Source organism: Meles meles, chromosome 6 (assembly GCF_922984935.1).
Source record: "Meles meles chromosome 6, mMelMel3.1 paternal haplotype, whole genome shotgun sequence".
NCBI classification, from domain to species: Eukaryota; Metazoa; Chordata; class Mammalia; order Carnivora; family Mustelidae; genus Meles; species Meles meles.
The window spans coordinates 63,849,320-63,868,542 of record NC_060071.1 but is presented as its reverse complement, the minus strand read 5'-3'; positions in this window follow the sequence as shown (position 1 = coordinate 63,868,542).

Sequence of the window (19,223 nt, the reverse complement as noted above, 5' to 3'; positions counted from 1 at the left end):
CTACTCCTTCCTGTGCTGGATAGTAGAGGTGTGTCCAGAACAATCAGCGGGGAGCAGGGACAGAGAAGAAAGGTCCTATAGGTCCGGGGCAGGGGCTCAGGAACCCCACCCTTCAGCCTTTGCTGTCAGAGACTAGGAACTGTATATACCAGGTAAACCACAGAAATTGGTATCTAAAACAGTAGTAGCGATGGGTAGTGAAAGGGGGTAATTTTAATAATTTTGCTTGCATAGCAGTCATGTATTATGTGCTGAGACTGTCCTGGGCAAATCTGCACACAAGCCTTCCTAACTTTGAGCATCGTACCAGTTGGAATCCTCCTCCCACTGGCCCTCCAAGGGTTAACAGTCAAGGGTTAACTGCCACTGTCCTCAGCAGCCAAGTGGTGGGTCCTCCTGCTTGTTCTGCCTCTTGGGGCTGAATCAGCAAGCATGCAGTCTTGCCAGCTGGCCCCTGATGATGGCTCCAAAGCTGACAAACTGGCCCTCCTCCCCCGACCCTCCACCCCGGGTAGAGGACAAGCCCCTTTTCTCTGCATTCCTCATTCTTTGCTGAGGGGCCCAGGGAGGATTCTATGGGAACTGTGGGGCTCTCCTCATGGGGGTTGGGGGGGTGGGGGGTGGGTAAGAATCTCAGCTCCAGGGAAAGGGTAGAACCATGGGCTATTCTAGAAAGTACCTGGCCCGGTTGGGAGTTTGGTGTTAAAGGGAAGGTGTTGGGCCTGAGGGAGGAACTTCCAGCTCTAACATCCCACGATTCTGTGAAGGTTCCTGCCTTGCATAGATAAGCCTGAGTGAAGAGCCTGAGGCAGGCTTAGCACTACGTGGCCACTGTGGGTATTAAACTTCAGGCTGTACCCAAATACGCACCCCTCCAAGCAGGGCCAATCTGAAAGAAGTAGGCAGGGCTCCATGTTTAGAAATGACAAGAATTCAGGACCAGCCCACAATGGGCTATACTCTCGCTGCCTGTCCTCTCTGCTTGCGTCTCCGTCTGATGTACTTCTCGCTCATTTCCTAGAAGCTCCCCACAGCCAATCCTGAGCCTTCTTTACCTACAGGAGGACATTCACACTGGCCACGTCGCAATGGTGGTCTCTTCTCCTCCAGCAATTTCCGTCAGAGTGGACGGAAGTGTGGACCCCATCAGCGTATTCACCCTGGTCATACAGAAGTTGGTTTCAGCCATACTTTTCCAAGTTTTTGTGTACCCCCAGCTCTCTCTTGCCAAATGCTCTTAGATGTTAAATCTGTCTAGTGGCTTGAGGTTTGCTATCTTCCCTAACCTTGCACTTTTTGGTGGAAACTCATGAAATCATCGCTCTGTTGTTCTCTCTGCTATGCTTCTATCATGGCACTTCTCCCCCCACCCCACCCCACCCCCACCTCATGCTATGTTGTCTGGATTTTAAGTAAAGTGAGGGCAGGAGCTTTGTCTTCGTCCTGGAATTCTCTACAGCTTTGCTAATCAGAGCGTGGTTTGCACTGTAATAAGAAGTCCAGGAGACTCAGTAAGGTTCAAGCAGCACTGTCCTAGGCACCCAGTCCAGTATTCTTTAACTGCTGGCTTGAGCCAGGAAGTGGGCATGTACAGCTATAGTGGCTAGAAGCAATGAACTTTTGAAATGACATATTTTGTGGGCCTGTTTCATTGCCCCACACACTGTTCTACTGTGGGCCTGTTTTACTGTTTTACCATAAAGTCTTCAGGGTGGGGACTCTGTGGATTCCACATATTTCTCTCAGCTCATATTCAGCAGCCATTACCCAGGGAGGACAGGGGCTGGCATGTGGCCTTGGGAATCTGTCTGGCTCCAGTGGCCTTGTCTTTTGCCTCTAGTAGATGATCAGCAGAGGAGGAGAGAGATACAGGTGACACAGCGGACCAACAGCCTCCAGAAGCAGGGGAGCTCAATTCGGGAAGAATGTTTATGATAGTAACTTATAGAGATGGTAGCTCCTACTCCTCTCCTTCCTAGTCTCTGTCCATCATCCACCTTCTCCTCTTTTACTCTCCAGCTCTGCTGGCTACCTGGTCAAGTTCTTGGCGACACCTGAACCCTTCATTACACATTCCATACTAGTTGTGGCTTTTTAGTAAATAGAAAGGACCATGATAAGGCACCTAGCACTTGGTTTTGTTACTGCTCTTGACAAGATGCACTGTTTGGGCAAAGGCCTTCCAGAAGTCTTGAGCCTCAGGCTCAAGCCAGGGAAGAGTAAGCGCATCCCAGATCTGGCATGCAAGGATGGACAATGGCTTTGAGGCCACGATAAAGGAAAATAGGAGTTGCTCTGGAAAGAAGGTATAAAATAAAATCAAATAGTCAGAGAAGATCCCCTAAGAAGGTGACATTTGAGTAAAGACATAAAGGTTGTGAGGAAATAAGCCATGTAGATAGCCGAAAGGAAAATTATTCCAGTGATAGGGAACAGCAGGTACAAAGGTCCTGAGCATATCTAGATATTAGAGGTCCAGCATAGAGATTATCTTGATGCATATTCCGTGTATACTTGAAAAGAACACATTTTCTATATAGTGATCAATAAATGTCAGAAAGATTAGGTTGGCTGATAGTATTGTTCAAATCCTTACTGAGTTTTGTCTGTTGGTTCTACTGGGTGTTAAAATCTCCTACTATAATTACAGATTTGTTAATTTTTCCCTTTAGTTCTGTCAACTTTTGCTTCATGTATTTTGAATGCCTGTTATTGGTGCATACACATTTAAGGTAGTTATTTCTTTTGATGAACTGATACTTTCATCCTTTTTAAAATATTTTTTAATTTGTGAGGAAGAGAAAGAAAGAGAGAAAGCCAGCACACTAAAGGGTGGGGAGGAGCAGACAGAGTTTAAGCAGACTCTGCACTGAGTCCCCCAAGTGGCCCGATCCTTTCATCTTTATGAAATGTTCCTCTTTACCTTTGGCAATACTCCTTGTCCTAAAGTTTACTCTATTTGATATTAATACAATCAGGTTATTCATGATTAGTGTTTGTGTAGCATCTTTTTTTCCATCCTTTTAATGTCATGGCCTTGACTTTGTCCACTATTTAACGTACATCTCTTGTAAACAAACTTGGTTACATCTTAGGTTTTAGACTAGTTAGACAAGTTCTGCCTTTTCTGTGGTGTGCTTAGTCCATCTTTATTTCATGCAGTTATTCATATGGTTAGTTTCATGTCTCCCATTTGCTATTAATTTTTGCTTGTCCTATATGTTCATTGTTTCTTTGTTCCTCCTTTTATGCTTGCTTCTGGATTGATGACTTGGTACTATCTCATTTTGTTGCCTTTTTCACTTTGTAGCTGGATATCTGTTTTATCTTTAATGATTGCTCTATGGATTACTTTTTTTTTTTATTTATTTGACAGAGAGAGATCACAAGTAGATAGAGAGGCAGGCAGAGAGAGAGAGAGAGGGAAGCAGGCTCCCCGCTGAGCAGAGAGCCCGACGCGGGACTCGATCCCAGGACCCCGAGATCACGACCCGAGCCGAAGGCAGCAGCTTAACGCACTGAGCCACCCAGGCGCCCCTGCTCTATGGATTACGATGTGCATCTTTAACTTCATATAGGCTACTTTGGATCTACATTATATCACTTCACAAGTAATGTAAGAAACTTACTATACCTTCCATTCTCCGTTTCCCATCTTTTGGCTATTCCTCTCATCTGCTTTACTTCTGTGCATTTGAAAAAAAAAATCCCATAATACATGGTTATTATTGTTTTCTTAAATAAATTAAGAAAGTGATCTTTTCTATTTACCCATGGTATTTACCATTTCTAGTGCTCATCATTCCTTCTGGTAGATATAAGTTTCCAACAGATATCACTTCTCTTCAGTCTGAAGAACTTCCTTTAGTATTTCTTTCTTTCCTTTTTTTTTTTTCCTTTAGTATTTCTTGAAGTACAGTTTAGAAGAACAGCGAGGAGGTTGACTGGGCTGGAGCAGAGGGAATGAGGAGAGAAGGATGAGATGGATTCTTGAGGTAATCAGGAGTCACACTCACTCTTGCAGGCCACTGCAGATTTTGGCTTTTAATTTGAGTGAGATGGGAAACAGTTGCATGGTTTTGAGCAGGGGAATGACACCATCTGGTATGGGTGTTAACAGGGTTGCTCTGGCTGCTGGGACAAGAATAGACTACAAGGGGCGAGAGAGGGAATTGGGAGGCCGGTTGTTGCAACAACCCAGGCAAGGGATAATGGAGCTTTGGGGGATAGCAGTGATATAGTGAGAAGTTCCAAAATCTGGATATATTTTGAAGGCAGAGTCAGTGGGGTTTACTGGCAGATTGGATGTGAAATGTGAGAAAAAGAGGAGTTGAGGATGACACCAAAGTTTTGGCCTGAGAGACCAGAAGGATTGAGTGGCGGGTTGCAATGGGGAAGATTGAGGAGGGGCAGGTGGGTGGGAAGTACCCTTTCATCATCTAAATAGAGATGCTGAGTAGGCCTTTGGTCTACAGTTTAGGGACAAGAAATGGGCTGGGCTTATAAAAAAAATTTTTTTTTTGGTATAAGTGAATGAGTAAATGTGACACGTCTTTGTTTCAACATAATAATAGATGATCTCTACTGAGTGCTTACTTTGCCAGGCATTGGACATAATTCTTACATTCTTACTCATTCAATCCTCACAACAACCCTTACAGTTGGGTTCCATTACTATCATCCACAAAAAGGAGGTGTACTAGTCAGTCTGCTGGGGCTGTCTTACAAAATGCCACAGACCGAGGGCCTTAGACAACAGAAACTTCTTATCTCATGCTTTTAGAGGTTGGAAGTCCAAGACCGAGGTGTCAGTCAGGCAATTCACTGGCTGTCACTTTGGTTCCTCTGAGGCCTCTCCCTTTGGATGCAGATGGCTTTTTCTTCATACACATGCATTCCCAGTGTCTTTCGTATGTCTTAATCCCCTCTTTATATAGAGACACGGGTCAGATGGGATCAGAGGGTCACCTGAATGACCCCATTTTAATTTAATTACCTCTTTCCACTTATAGTCATATTCTGGGGTGCTGGAGTTAGGGCGTCGATGTAGGAATTTGAGGGTGGAAACAGTTCAGTTCATAACAGGAGGTATAGAGGGATTGGGCAATGTTTACAAGGTCATGCAACTGGTAAATGTTGGAATTAGGATCTGAATTCAGCAAGTCTGACTCATAGCCAACTTTCTCCACACAGTCTAAATAGTGTCCTGAGCAATGCTGTTCATACCTTGGTATAATTTATTCTTTGCCCGTAATAGCCTACTCTGTGTGTTCCCAATCCCTTATCTGAACCGTTGGAACCATATACTATGGGTCACATTCCGTGTATTTTGCTACCACCTTCAGCAGGATTTGGGTCAGCACTCCATAAGTAAATACTGATCTGGCAGGAAAACGTAGTAATAATCACCCAAATGAGATAGAAATCACAGATAGCGTCACATCGTTTTCATAGGCTTTGATGCCAAATACATTACACACGGGGCAATTTTTGTTTTTGTTTTGTTTTTTTGTTCTTGGGTTTTGTTTTTGTTTTTGTTGCTTAGATTTTGGCCTTTGGATTTCAGATAAGAGATTATGGACATGGGCCTGGAGTTTTCCTCCCTGTGGCTGTAACCGTCCTTTGGTTTTATGCTCTATTCGTCAATTGTACTTAATCACGTAGGAGCTGCACTCCACTGAAGCAGTCTTTCCACGATGGCCAACCAAACATGTGCTGTGTGAAGCCCCTTGCAGGAGAGGGGATGAAGGGCAGTAAAGAGAGAGGTTTGGGCCCATAGCTTTGGTTATAGGAGGAAAAGCCCCTTGGTCCTTGGGAAGAGGTTGTGTCTGAATGTTACCCCAGAGAAGCTGGAGCACCTCCTGTAGGGAAGGCCACAGCCCTTTTCTCCAATCAACAGCTGATCCTAACAAGGCCTTCTGGTTACACCAAAAGGTTTGCAGTTGTGGACCTGCAGGCCTCTAGGCAAGCTGTAGGAACCCAGAGGGAAAAGGACCTTTCCATAGCATTCCAGATTGGCAGCTGCCATCTTGGGCCCAGTGTGGGCAATACTGTGAGGAGAGAAGGCACCTGTAGCAACGCCCTGTGGGTGGTGCTGGCCTGAGGATCACGCAGGATCTGGAGACCTTTCCCCCAGGGCTCTGCCTTGGGAAGACCAGGTAACTCAAAGGTTTAAAGGCACTGAGTTCCTTGAAAGTGAAATTTGAGGCCAGAGTTCAGGGCAGTCTAGATTTCCCCGTAACCCAGGGGAAGGACAGGCCCAGCTATGTATCCTGCCTTACACGCCGTCCCCTCCCACTTCCTCCAGGCACTGACTGCTTCTGGGGCAGGGTTCTGAGTGACAGCCTATTGGATGCAGGGAGCCAGTAGAAATCCAGACTTTAGAACAATCTGTCTGGCTCTTTCCAGGAGCCACACTGGTCAGCAATGGCCAGAGAAGAAAGGGCTCGGCGGTTCTGGGAGGACAGTGTGAAACTTCAACGGTGTGCTGTAAAGGTTGGTGTCCTAGATCAGGGCCAGATTCCCCCACGTTCCCAAATCTGGGCCTGTGCCCACCCCCCCTGGAGATTTCCTTGCAAGGTCCCATGCTGCTGGCATGCTCCTGCATGCCACCACTGTAGCTGTTGTGCAGATTCTCTTGGGGGGTGGGCACTGCCTATGGGGTGCCCCCTCTTCCCACACTGGGGAGCTCTCTGCAGCCTGGGAATCCTGTGGGGCTCAGGCCCACCTTAACTCCATGCTCTTAAGAGGGAATCACTGAGCCATGGTTTCCCCTGGATCTTAAGGGAGAAGGAAGGGCAGTTGGATCTGGATTTGGAGGGAGAGAAAAGGGGAGAAAGTTGGGAGAGCAGAGAGATCAAGGGAGGACACAAGTCTCTGTTGCACTGGGATTCTGGTCCTCCCCGGAGCACAGCCAGCCGCATGGTCTGCCCTGTGGTCATGTCACCTGTTTCCCACAGGCCAGTTTTTAATATTGGGGTTGATTGCAATCACCACTAGGCACCACAGTTAATTCTCTGTGTATGTTTGCATCTAAGTATATGCAAATAAGTGCAACATATGTGGCGATCCCGAGAGTCCTGGTGTTATTTTTGTTCGGATTCCCAGGCTGGGAATGTGGGGTTCGTGTGGGCACTCGTGTGGGCTAGGGGGATTTAAAAGATGGGACCGTTTCCTTTTTTTAAAGAAAACAGCTCATTTTCCTTCTACTTCCTTTTCTTCTTTGTTTTAGAAATTCAGCCCTAGACTCTGTGAAAGAATGGAGAAATGTGAACCCAAACCCAAAAATGAAAGCACAGAAGAAAGCCCCAACCCCACATGGGAATGGGTCCAGCCTGGGAGGCACTGTCTCCCCTGTGAAGACAGAGTATCACAGGACTGTCATATTATTTTTTACATTAATAATTCTAGAATTAAAATAAATTTTATGTTCTGGGGGTGCCTGGGTGACTCAGTCATTAAGTGTCTGCCTTCGGCTCAGGTCATGATCCCAGGATCCTGGGATCGAGCCTTGCATTGGGCTCCCTGCTCAGTAGGGAGCCTGACTTTCCCTCTCCCACTCCCCGCTCCCCGACCCCCCCCTCCCGCTTGTGCTCCCTCTCTGACTGCGTCTGTCAAATAAATAAATAAAATCTTAAAAAAAAACAGAAACGACAGAACTTGTGTTCTGTTATTTAAAGTTCTAAGTTGTGGACTGGGACCGTAGATTGTAATTGAAAGTGAGTTAAGCCACTAGTTTGCTGCAGCCCCTGCTGGGGAATTATCAGAGAAGATTTACTTAACATGTAGATCTGACTCTGTTCTTAATTAGTAAAAGCTCTGAAAGACACAGACACTGAGTCAGAGGGACACTGGTGGCTCTGGAGGGTCACAGAGGAGACTCGGACAACTGACCGATCATACCCCGGCCATTCCTTCCCTTTTCTGGGAAAGGGAAGGGAAACAAACATTTCCTGAGCATCTATGTGGTTGGCAACATTCTAAGGACTTGCATGTTTGTCCTCTTGTTTAATCCCCGTTTTTTATAAGCAGATGAAGAAACTGGGACTCTAACAAGTTAAGTAATTGACAAGGGGGCACAGCAGGATTTCTGTGCCGAAGGATTCCAAACCTCACCCTTCTTTCACTACTAACTACTTCCCTAAAACAGCCTATAGCAGAGGAAGCTTCTGCTTTACCAGCAAGCCCAACTGAGGAGTCTGGTGGTTCTTCTCCCTAATTGCAGGCAGGGTTAGGGGTGAAAATCTACTTCTTCCAAAGATCTCATTTTGTACAACCACTTATACAGGATAGCATATAGGCACTAGGTCACCGTGGCTTCCATTTGACTTCATACTTTGCTAAACTGTTGGATCAGGAACCACACTTTGAAAACCACTGTTTTGAAGAGAGACAACTAAGGCAAAGGCAACCGTTAATAGTAACTACTAGCATTTATCAAGTGCTCACTATATGTCAGGCACTTTGGTGTCAAACATTTATATGTTATAGTTTTATTTATCCCTGTAGTAATCATATTCTGTATATGATTTTTAGACAAATTATATGCTACTTTTTATAATGCTACAGATATTTTATATGTGTTAGGTTTGATTCCCCAACTAGAACGTGTACATTCTGAAAATTTGGCCAACGTTTTTTCTTCATTCTTTTTTTTTTAATTGGTTTTAAAGATTTTATTTATTTGTCAGAGAGAGAGAGAAAGCATGAGCATGAGGAAGGGGAGCAGCGGCAGGAAGGGGGGAAGTAGGCTCTCCGCTGAGCAGGAGTCATTCTTTTTTTAAAATATATTTTGCAAGATTTTATTTATTTATTTGAGAGAGAGACAGAGAAAGAGAGTAGGGGGTAGGGGCAGAGGGAGAAGCAGGGAGCCCTGCTAGGGACCCTGGGATCATGACCTGAGCCAAAGGCTGATGCTCAACCGACTGAGCCACCCGGGTGCCCCTGTTTTTTCATTCTTTTTTTGGACTTTCTTTCCTTATCCTGTGGCTGCCGCACAATGCTGAACACATAGTAATAGCTATGGCTTTTTGAGCATCTGTTATGTACCAAAGCACTCTACCAGGGTGACTTGTATATTGTATCACAATTTCTACTCCCCAGCAACCACGTGAAGAGGGTACTATAATTATTTCTACCTGACAGTTACTGTAACTAAGTTCAAAGAAATTAATTTACTATTCCCAAATTACCGGTAGGTGCCAATGCTGGGATTTGAATCCGCATTTGTCTGATTCTGAAGCCCTGTTCTGATCCTGTTATTCTGGCTTCTTAACTGATTCACAGCATTATGTCTGGTCATCTAATTAAGTCCCCAAGGAATCCTGGCTCTTTTTTCAATGGCCCCTGGGTGTGAATGGAGAGGTGTTTGCAGGGGTGGAGGGAGGTGTCTTGATGACTTGAGGATGCTGGCTAGAATGGAGGGGAGGGCGCTAATCAAGACCCCTTGACCTCTGCAGCTTTTATTTCCCCAAACCAAAATACTTGGCACAGTTGATGCACAATAAATATTTATTTAATTTAATTTATTATTTGAAAATGACTTATTTTGTTATTTAATATATGAATAGCACTGATTGCCTGTACCCTATGGTACTTGGTTTTACACTGTTTTGCATTATTGTCCTCCTCAATAATAACATAATAATAATAACACAATAATGTGTTAATTGTACCTCCTCAAGAGACTACAAAACAACAAAAGATCAACAAAGTGATATCAGCAACACACACCAATGATTATACATAGAGTGGAATTTGTCCCAAGATTGCAAGACTGGTTCAGCATATAAAATGAATCAATATAATACTCATTAGCAGTAAAATAAAGGACAAATCATATAATCATCTCAAAGGAGACAAAAAAAGCATTTGACAAAATCCAACATGTTTTCATGATAAAAACACTCAATAAACTAGGAATAGAAAGGAACTTCCTCAACCTGATAAAAGACATCTACAAAAACCCCACAGCTAATGTCATACTTAATAGTAAAAGACTGAAAGCTTTTCCCCTGGGATCAGGGATAAGCCAAAAACATTCGTGTTTGTCACTTCTATGCAACATTGTACTGGATATTCATTGCACAGGGCAGTTAGGCAAGAAAAATAAATAAAAGGTTTACAGATTCGAAAGGAAGAAGTAAGACTATGTCTATTTGTGGATGACAGATTTTGAATGTAGAAAAGCCTAATGAATCCTCAAAAAAAAAGGGGAGGGGAACCCCTATGAGATTAATAAATGAATGAAGCAGAATTGTAGAATACGAGATCAATGTACAAAAATCAGTTGTATTTCAGTATATAAGCAATGAACAATTTAAAAATAAAAATAAGGAAACAGTTTTATTTGCAGTAGAACCAAAAAGAATAAAATACTTTAGAATAATTTTGACAGATATGCAAGATGTCTACACTAAAAACTCTAAGACATTATTCAAAGAGTTTAAAGAAGATAATACATGGAAAGACATCCCATGTTCATGAACTGGAAGACTTAATATTATTAAGAACGTAATACTCCCTAATTGGTTTATAGATTCAGTACAATAGCAATTAAAGCTTCATCTGGCTTTTTTTTTTTTTTAGAAATTGGCAAATAGATCCTTAAATTCACATGGAAATGCAAGGAAGCAAGAACATCCAAATGATCTTGAAAAATAAGAATAAACTCCGAGGTGTCAGACTTCCCAATTTCAAAAGTTACTGTACAGCCACAGTTATCAAGACAGTATGGTACTGGCATAAAGGATAGACATATAGATGAAAGAAACAGAATTGAGAGTCTGGAAATAAACCCTCACACATTTGGTCAATTGATTTTCAATAAGTCTGCCAAGACTATTCAATGGGGGAAAGAACGGTCTTTTCAACAAATGGTGGTGGGATCACCAGATATTCACACACAAAAGCATGAATTTGAACCCTTTCTTTATGCCATACAGAAAAATTAGCTTAAAATGAGCCTATATATAAGACATAAAACTATAAAACTCTTAAGAGAAAACATATGAGGGAATCTTTGTGACCTTGGGCTAGGTAATGGTTTCTTAGATATAATACTAAAAGCATACATACTAAAAACATAAAAAGAATAGACAAGTTTAACTACATCCAAATTTAAAAACTTCTGTGCTTCAAATGACAAAAAGACAAGTAAAAAGACAACTAATAGAATAGAAAGTATTTGCAAGCCATGTATTTTGATAAAGGTCTTGTATCCAAAATATTTAAAGAATCCTTACAACTCAACAATAAAAAGACATATAACCTAACTGCAAAGTGAGCAAGATTTGAACAGACATTTCTCCAAAGAAGATATACAAATGACTAATAAGTCCATGAAAATATACTTTACAGCATTTGTCATTACGTAAATACAAATCAAACCCATAATGATTCTTTTTTTTTTTTAAAGATTTTATTTATTTATTTGACAGACAGAGATCACAAGTAGGCAGAGAGGCAGGCAGAGAGAGAGAGGAAGGGAAGCAGGCTCTCCACTGAGCAGAGAGCCGTATGCGGGGCTCCATCCCAGGACACCAGGATCATGACCTGAGCCGAAGGCAGAGGCTTTAACCCACTGAGCCACCCAGGCGCCCCTATAATGATTCTTTAAAAGATTAAATATTGAGTTAGCATTCCACCCAGCAATTCAATCCTAGGTATCTCAAAAGCATGGGAACATGGGTGCCTGGGTGGCTCAGTGGGTTAAGCATCTGCCTTCGGCTCAGATCATGATTCCAGGGTCCTGGGATCGAGCCCCGCATTGGGCTCCCTGCTCAGCAGAGAGTCTGCTTCTCTCTCTGCCTGCAGCTCTAGTTAGTTGTGCTCTCTCTCTATCTCTCTGTCAAATAAATAAATAAAATCTTTAAAAAAAAAAAAGCATAGGAAACATGTTTAAACAAAAACTTATACACAAATGTTCATAATAGTCCCCAAATGGAAACAACCTAAATTCCCATCAACTAATGAAAAGATAAACAAAAGGTGGTATATCCATACAATGGAATATTATCGACCCACAAAAAGGAATGTAGTACTGATACATGCTACTAAATGGATGAATCTAGAAAACATTAAATGAAAGGAGTCAGTTACAAGAGAAAATATAGTATATGATTTATAGTCCATAAATGAAATGTACACTATAGGAAATCTATTAGAGATAGAAAGTGGATTGGTGGTTACTTGGGCTAGGGAGTGCTTGGGGAGAAATGGAGAGTGTTAAAAGATATGGGATTTCTTTTTGGGGTGATGAAAAATGCTCTAAAATTGTGATGATGGTTACAAAACTCTGGAAATATTTTAAAAACTATGAGTTTGTATACTTTATTTTATTTTTTAAGACTTTATTTATTTATTTATTTATTTTTTTTTTAAAGATTTTATTTATTTATTTGACAGAGAGAGACCACAAGCAGACAGAGAGGCAGGCAGAGAGAGAGAGAGGGAAGCAGGCTCGCTGCCGAGCAGAGAGCCCGATGTGGGACTCGATCCCAGGACCCTGAGATCATGACCTGAGCCGAAGGCAGCGGCTTAACCCACTGAGCCACCCAGGCGCCCCAAGACTTTATTTATTTATTTGACAGATCACAAGTAGGCTGAGAGGCAGGAAGGGGGAGGGGGAAAGCAGGCTCCCCGCTGACCAGAGAGCCCGATTCGGGGCCCGATCCCAGGACCCTGGGATCATGACCTGAACCAAAGGCAGAGGCTTTAACCCACTAAGCCACCCAGGCACCCCAAGTTTGTATACTTTAAATAGGCGCATTTTATGGTAAGCGAATTACATGGCAGGCAGTAGGAAAGGTAGACAGGAGATTATACCTCTTGGCTTCTTAATACTCCTATTATGGCTTGGGGCACATAGTATATGCTCAATTAATAATGTAAAGGAAATAGTTTCTTTTCAGAGAAGAAGTAATCATGATTTCGGTTAAACTTATTGGAGACGCGTAGAAATAGCAAGAGACCCCCATTGCCAAGGAACCAAAAGAGATCAAATAACACTATGTCCCCCAAATATAAGACTAAATTATTTTTTAGAAATCACATTTCAAAGATAATGGCACACACTCTTTTGTTTCAGTACCAAAGAAATGGAATACAGAAGGTCTCTGTCTTCAAGGAATATTTGAGCAATAAACATTTAAGCAAAAACTTCCTTCCTGCAGACAAGGAAAGTGGTAGACTGCTTTTCAGGGAACTACATTCTAAACCCAAAGCCACACTGAGATTCTTTTTTTCTCCTCCCCTCTGAGAGTTTACCTAGTCCAAGGCACAGTGAAGTTCATAGTCTATGACCCTGTCTCAGAGTGGATATAAGCTGGGGAAATAGTTTCTCCCTGAAGTTAATAAGAATTTATGCCAGGGGCTTATACAGAGGTCAGTTTCGTAAAAGGGGTTAGGATTGAAAACTGATTCTACTCTGAAACATCTGGGAATTTTTGATATTTTTCTCAAGCTGTGAGGTACAGGATTGATCGTGACATTTAATTTCTCCATGAAGTGTTTACATAGCTTTGGATAATGCTTAGGAGTCTATGAAACCTGGAATAGTCTCCATAACCTGGTCTGATCTGCGGGGAGAACTCAGAGTAGAGGTCCTCCTTCATTTCTTAGAGGTGAATTACATCTAGAACAAGTTTAGTGAAATTACCCCCCCACCCCACCCCGCCAAGCCTTGGGAGAGAGAGCCTGACTGGACCTATCATTACCCCGTTTCACGTTGCACTTTGACTTTTTTTTTTTTAAACAAAGTAAACCAGTATTGGTCATTTCAGGCCAAGCTGGTCCCAAAAGAACAGCTTGATATTTATCTAAAGCATTGTTTCAGGTGCCCTAATCCCTGCCAAGGAGTAAGTCAGGTCTGTGGTGCAAAGAACATCTGAGAGCTGGAGAGATCAGTGCGCGCGCTCTCTTTCTCTCGTTCACTCGCGCTCTCTCTGGGTGAAGAGACAGTGATAACCCCACTCATAGATCCATTTCAAATGTCACTCAGACTCAAACAAACCATTTTCAGATGGGGATGATAACATTAAAGGAAGCAGCTTCTCTACACAGATTGAGTTCTGCTAAAATGTTGAATGTTTTATGAGTCCCTTTTCTGAGCTGATGGTGGCTGCTTCAGATGAGAGAGGCCAGACGGAGGTGCCCAGTGCAGGAGGAAACTAGGGTAGAAAAAGAGATTAAGGAAATAAAGAAATAATGCTGCAGGGGGGAGAGAGAGAAGGAAGTTGGCAGAGAGGGACAGGAAGTCCAGGACGTGTGGGAGCAGAAGTTCAGGGCTGAGGATCTATCCTCCATTCCAGAAGATCTCATGGTGAATGTAGGAAGGGAAACCAAGCCAAGAGCAATGTGTCTGCCAATCTAATAGGCTCGAGACACCACACAGACATCCTGACTGTGTTGGCAGGCTCTTCAGCAACTTGGCCCAGACATGCAGGTACTCGTCTTTGAAAGGCAGGTGCAGGGTAATGGTGGCTGCGTGGGACTTGTCTCCTGCATCCAAGAGGACTTTTTATCTGAGCCCTGGGATCTCTGATTGGGTGATCACTTTGGCTGGCAAGGCTCCCCTCCCCCATCAGGCAGCATTTGAAAATGAGACAAGGGGCTCCACTTGGTCCGATACAAATCCTATCCAAGCAACAGACCATAGTTCCCTATCTAGGCACGCACCTTCGCACATTAGCCTTAACCCACAGGGCGGGTGCAGGGGCAAAAGATAAGGCTGTGTGCTGAGTGTAGGCAAGGATAGAAGTAGGAACTGAAAATGTGCCCCAGGGCCCATGCCGGGCCGCTGGACCACTTCCTGCAGGGTGATGCAATCCCTTCTGCCGCAGGTGGTGGTGGGAGTGGTAGCAACTGAGAGAGGCTGGAATTTACCTCGCTAGGCTGCCTCAGGCTTGGCCTTCCTGTTCTGGGGGCACAGGGGTCAGGGTATTGATGGGGAAGGGGAGTGAATTCCATCTGTGGGGGAAGGACTGGATGTGCCTTTAAGGCAGTAGATAAAGGGGACTGGGGCTCCTGGCTTTCAAGGTATCACAGATTGGCCTCAGATCATTGTGCTGTTTCCTACCTGTCTTTGGAGAAGGGACCTTAGTTTCCTTGAGTGTAAAATGGCACGAATGGCAACAGCTCCCTCTTGGGTTCATTCAGGATTAAATGAGCTGCCTTTTGTCTAGTGTCTAGCATTCCATAGGTGCTCACACGGTGGGAGTTGTTTGGGTTATAACTCGGGGACCTCTGACGGAATTAGGATAAGAGGCTCATGTTGACCCCAGAGTCCTAAGCCCCACCAAGCCAGCCTGTTTACGCAAGGCATGTCCCTCTGAATCTGCAGGGATGAGGACACAAGTGTGGTGGAGGGCACCTGTTGATGGCAGAGCTGGGAACGGAGCTCAAATCTCCTTGCATCTTTCTACTCCACCTGAGGACGGGTGAGCCTTGGAAACAGGAAAGAAGTGGGGCCCCGGACATTTCCAGGGTAACTCTGTGTGAAAGAAGGCAGGACTGCTTTGAGGCTGAGGCTCCCTGGGAAATCTGTCTACCTTTAGCTTTTTCAGTTGCAGCAGTCCCTGAAAGACCTTCCTCCTGCCCCCAGTTTCCCTTTGAGATGTGCATATGAGGGTTTGTGTTTAGGGGGGAGGTGCAGATAGGCTCAAGGATTCCCACAGGGATATCTGTACCTCCAGCCTCTGACATGGAGCCTAGAACATGGTGGACGCTCAGTAGATGTGTGATGAACTCACACCTGGGGGATGGAGCCCCTCTGTCACTGCCTGATAGTGACGCTCTCCCACTCCAGGATACTAGGACTAAGGGCTTGGCTGGGAAAGAGATGATCCAACTCATCTTCTTGGTCCTGATCCTTTTGAGCACCAGATTAAAAACCCAAGAGCCTCTAGACCCAGAAAAGACTGCTTCCCAACTCTTTCAGGTGGCAGGTTTCCTTGACAGCAATCAGCAGAACATTCTAGCCTCAGCTGAACATTTCTGAGGTTTCCCTGACAAGCCCAAGGAGTAGAACGTCCTAATGTCCTGGTGTACCTTTGCCCAGGAAAATGGGGGTGTCCTGGGTGAAGTAGAGTAAAAGGAGAGTATTTGGATTGGACTTCTTCATTCCTTGGCAGGATAAAGCCTACTTTTTTTGGTGGGCTGGGGAGCAGTTTGGGGGTGGGGAGGGGAGCTGAGGACACCGCCCTGAGGGCCATGCTTGTAGCTTTCCTATAAATGCGTCTCCACAGATGTTCTGTCAGGTTCAGCCAGGAGGAGGGTGGTCTGAGGGTACCAAAGACCTGGCAGCGTCACCTTTGTCTTCTAGGAGGAGGCTCAGCTGGTGAGGAGAGACTCAGGGAAGGCCTGTCACCAGTTCAATGGAGAGAGGACATTTATGGAAATCCTCCACTGCAGGATTTTTTTCCCACTCCCCAACATGACACTATTCATATTTTTAAAATCTGGAAATGTATATTTATTCATTCACTGCAAAATGAAACTGAATGTGTGCTAAATGTCATAAATCGTGGGATCCTGGACTTTACCTTATCTTTTAGGTTCCACTGAGCTTTCGTATGGCAGCCTCATTCTGCCTCTTCCTTTCCACCCACGTCTGGGGCTCTAAATGTTTTCTCTTTAGCACCTGCTTTTTCTCTTTGCATCCCACTGAACCAGTGATGGGCAAGAAGTGAGCTCATTGACTGGGAAATCAAGTCTCTCCACTTGCTTACCCAATTAGCAGAAACCTATCTGTCTATTCAAGTATATTCTCCTCTCTCTCTCTCTTTGTCTTTCTCTCTTTCTCTCTCTCTCTCTCACACACACACACTGCAACTCAGAAGAGAGCAACTGTTCCTTTGCAGACAGATGGAATGATGCTCTGAGAGATAAATTCATTCTGTTAGAGCAATTCCAGCAAGAGAAGGACACTCAAATATTCCGGGTCCCTGGTCTTATGGGTACGATCCCTCCTGGAGGGAGTTAAGAGGCAAGGGGGGTCAAGCACTATGGACTCCCCCACCAAGACCCCCACCATACCCATAAATCAGTTTCCAAGCCAACCCCTCCCTGGGGGTTGAGTTACAAACCTCAGCAGCCCCAGGGCAGTCTGCCTGGTAATTCCTATTATTCAACTGTCAGCTGGTTTTTAAAAAACCTCCCTTCCCAGTGATCCAGTTACCAGAGTTTTAGAGCCCATTCCTTGTCTTAGAGAGAAATCCTATAGCCAGGTGAAACAATGGAGAGGGCCGCTGCCTGCTTTCTATAGGGAGCTGGGTTTCCTCTTCTGTTGAAAGCAGCCTCCCCTTAACTCTTTGCATCCCTCCCAGATTGTTGGCTGGCGACTTTCAGAGCAACTTTGCCTTTCTCCGGGACCCTCCTCCTACAGCCAGCATCAGTCAGCAGAGGAGAAAACAAATGGCCGCAAGGGGTGGGAAGAGAGAGAGAGAAAATTCTCCAAAATAGATTTCTGCAGCCTCAACTAGGGTGCCGCCGTTGGTCAGTTGGTCACTGGGTTCAGAGCCCAGATCTCCAGCCAAGTAGGTCCTGATAGCCTGTACTAGAAGGGGAGGATCAGTACAGAGGGAGGGGTCTGCTTTGACAATGATGAGAGGTGGGGAGTGAGGCTCCTGACCTCCCTGACCCCTTTATCCCAGACAGTCTTTTCTGGTCCCTGCAGCTCAGGAGGCTGGGCCCCTGCTGCTTGACCTTAGAGGCCAATAGCGCAGGAGGCCAGGCCACTGGGTGTCCTTCAGAACCAGCTTGAGAGAGAGGCTGGGAAGGCCTGAGAGAGAGGTCTTAGAAGAAATGTCACTAGAGGGTGTGACCTTCCTCCCAGCTATTCAGATCCACTAAGATGCCCCATTCCCCTATATTGGTGATTTTAAACCCTTTATAGGGTCACGGGCCCCTTTGGGAAACTGTTATAAGTAAGCTATGGAGTCACCCCTCAAAATGTTTGTGAGCCCATGTACACAGTTCAGCCAGTTTCAGGGGTTCATAGCCCCTAAAACTGAAGAGACTCTGGTGAGTCTGGCAAGTACATGGATCCCAGGTAAAAATTCTGCTCTACCATCATCCTTGTCTTGTGGGCTCAATTCTGCTGTGATGAAGCAGACAGAGCAATAGCAGCTTGGAGTCAGGGTGGGGATTCAGGGGTGGAAACGTGGGGATGGAGAGGTGGGGATTGGGGTGGGTAAAGAAAATGAGTATGACTGCTGTCCTCTAGGGCCTGTGCTGCCTGAGAAGAGAGGTTCAGAGCTGCTCTGTCCTTCAGTTCCATTCTTGATCCTAGGTAATACCCATAATCATCACCGGCTAGCTTGTGATATTGGACCAGGAGGAAAGCCATAAGGAAGAGAAGGATGGTAGGAAGGTGGGGAAAGAGGTCTGTGCATGGTGAATGTGGTGAGGGCTCCCCAGTGCCCTGTAGGGAGGCTGGGCTTGGTTTTCTCCTTTCCCCATATGTGGCATGAATGTGAGGTCACCTTGACCTGGTGACACTCCCTCTTGGCCAACTCTCCTGGTAAAATAATATATCTTCTTTCCGGATATCCGCTAGCTCCTGGGGGACTGGGCTGCTGGCCAACCTTGACTCTCCCCTCTTTCCCTTTTCCTTCTTCTCTGGACTTTGGAGATAGTGTTTTCCTGCCCTACTAACCCCAGCCCTCTATATGCCTGGTTGGCTCTCAGGTGCACTTTGAGGGAGCTAAGGAAAGAATGGGTAGGGGGAAAGGTGCAAGGAGACTTCAGGCTCCTCTGGGCTAAGAGTCCCAAGTCCACTTAACTTAAATCTGTCTGAGTTTACAACCAGAGAGAGCAGTTTGGTGGTCAGAGGAATGTCTGTCCCTACAATCCCTGGGGTCAGGCCCATCATTGACCACCTCGTCTGTTGCAGGGACTGGCTTGCTCTCACTGATTTTTATCTTTCCTAAAATGCAGGCTTGGTCAAGTCGCTCATCTTCTATAAAAATCTTTGCTGGCTCCCTTTTGCGTCCAGTACGGATTCTCCAGCCTGGCATTGCAGGGACACCTATGTATTCAGACCTGAATCCACCTGTCTATGTCCGCCCTTCCCAAATCCTGGGGTGCACCCAAAGACCCCTCCTTCAGCCTGCCCTGCTCCCAAGACAGATTGTCCAGTTCAGTTCTTTATTCTGCTGCCCCTGGCCTGGGCTGCTTTATCTGGTCTTCCTTATTGAAAAACTCCCCCATCTTTCAAGGCCCAA